The sequence below is a fragment of the Cynocephalus volans genome, chromosome 1 (assembly GCF_027409185.1).
Source record: "Cynocephalus volans isolate mCynVol1 chromosome 1, mCynVol1.pri, whole genome shotgun sequence".
NCBI lineage: Eukaryota > Metazoa > Chordata > Mammalia > Dermoptera > Cynocephalidae > Cynocephalus > Cynocephalus volans.
The window spans coordinates 2,457,692-2,459,944 of record NC_084460.1 but is presented as its reverse complement, the minus strand read 5'-3'; the positions used below and the strand labels follow the sequence as shown (position 1 = coordinate 2,459,944).

The window sequence follows — 2,253 nt, the reverse complement described above, 5'->3', positions numbered from 1 at the left end:
TACACTGCAGCACAGGATGCTTCTTAGTGGCTGACATTATAAAGCTAACATTAAGAAAGAAGAAAGGCAGAAAGTGCGAGCAACAAATGGTGCAATCAAAGTACTGCAAATGGAGATTAGCAATAAGAAGTGAGGAGGGTGACCACTCCATTCTTACTGCTAATCTCCATTTGCAGTACTTTGATTACACCATTTATAATCAAAGCAAAGCTGCAGGCTATGTGGTTTGGGTTACAGGAGAGACAAGTTTTTAAATTCAAAGGTTTAAAAAAATGGAGTCACTTCTGTTCAGGCTGTTAAACTTCCTCAAAGACCATTTCAAATGACTCTGTACTCCCATTTACATCGACCCAGAAGCTAAGTCAGGTTCTCCTGTCTCATCAGAAGCATCACTGAGTTTTCTGTTTGCAAGTTGGCTAGAAGCATTCAACATAGTGACATATCCACAGAAATGCTGCAAGTCCACTTCGTTCCTTAATATTTGCAATGCATCATGCACACCCACATTGACACAAGTAAACTCTCCCCAGAGTTCTGTTTCATCAAATGGAAATGGTATATGAACAGCTTTTACTATTCCATGCAAACCATGTCCCTGAATTAAAACCACAGAAGGTGTTCAACATTGTGAGCACATTTGATGTAGGAACTACCCCAGGATCATGACCCCAAGATGTTGTTAGTGAATGATCATAACCCTGGAATATATCTGGCAGTTTTCGGAGACTTGTACCTTTGGACAGTAAGAGATGGTGGTCCTTGCCCAGTGATATGGTAAATGTACAGTTTAAATGAGACAAAACTGACTTCTGAGATAGCTGGTTCAATATGCTGAGGGATGCAGCTGCTGACAGGCCAGATTTCAATGGTGAGAGGAGCCTTGAAAGAAGCAGCGTGTGATTCTTGTTTAGAACTTGGCTGCAAGTTGCAGGGTCTAAACCAAGAAGGCTTTCACAGCATAAGAGATCCAGAGGAAAACATTTTCTAGTTCTATAAGAAAACTCTTCAGAGGCTCATCTGAGAATTTGCCTACTTCAAACATTGTGACTGCATGACTTTTCAAGTTTGGTGAAAGATTTGCCATCATTGAAAAGGCAGCAAGAGTTGAGTTAAATAGGAATGCAGTATGCTTTGTATTTCCTGTAGACAGATTCAAAGTGCTTATTCTGGCTGTGTCAGCTGGATCGTCTTCACTATTTCTATCAGTGTCAGTAGCTGAAGAAGCTTCTTGCACAGGACTCCTACTACTTTCTCTGCCATCCCATGATAAGAGCATCTTCTGTGGATCTAAAGTACTCTTTAATCTGTTTACAGATGGAACATTCTTTCATGATGAATGAAGTTGATCCAATTTCATTACTTGTCCCTTCTTATGAGCAAAGCTCAATTGGCGGTACATTGAAACAGCATTCTTAACCAGGGATAAATCTATCTCAAGGACATTTGCAAGCTCTGCAACATGAGCATGCTCCTCTGTTGAAACAAATACAGAGTAGAGTTTCAAAATAATCACCTTGTACTCAGTTCATCACAAAACCTTCAAGAGGAGGAACTGCTATACAACTGTCATCAGAGATATTGGTACATCCAGGTAAATAAATCTTTTGTTATATAAACTATGTGCTACATTGTAATGTAGTGATCTAGAGAGCTGAGGGCCTGAAATGATCTTATCAATAGCACATTTCTCAGGCAAACAGCATATCTTGGCATCATCTTTTGTAATATATCCAGCTTGCACCATGTAGTACGCCTCTATGGCAATTTCCACTGGCTTTGCTGGTAGAAGATCACGGGCTGTTTTCCCTCTGAAAAAAATTTTTTGATGATCTACACTGATTCATAAGATCAACATACTGGTTTCTTCCCATGCCAAGAAGCCTTAGACAGTCAGCAGCAGTAAAATTGGGCAGTGAATCATAACTTTTCTCACTGTTCGTAATGTCCTCCATAATCTCAGTGTAATATGAAAACGGTGTTATCCTCAGGCCCTTCACTATGATATCTAACAAATGGTAAGTGTACAGCATGATATGATCCCTACTGTACTTCAGTAGATCCTCATAGTATTTGTGTTTATCACTCTTGGCATGTTTAACTAAGTTATTTCTATATCTTAACTGATTGCAGATACTGTACAGGACAGCCTGCTTTTCATAGTCTCTGTAAATTTCCAAGACTCTGTCTTGCATGGGCCGACAACTTGCTCCAGGGGTAGTTGTGCCAGATGTGGGATTCCATGTCTTTGTTCAT

The 2,253-nt window shown here is 39.9% G+C and overlaps 1 pseudogene; it reads right to left on the bottom strand.

The window, feature by feature from the left end:
• Positions 1–296: 296 nt before the first annotated feature.
• LOC134391210 (protein FAM91A1-like) lies at positions 297–2,253 on the bottom strand (annotated as a pseudogene).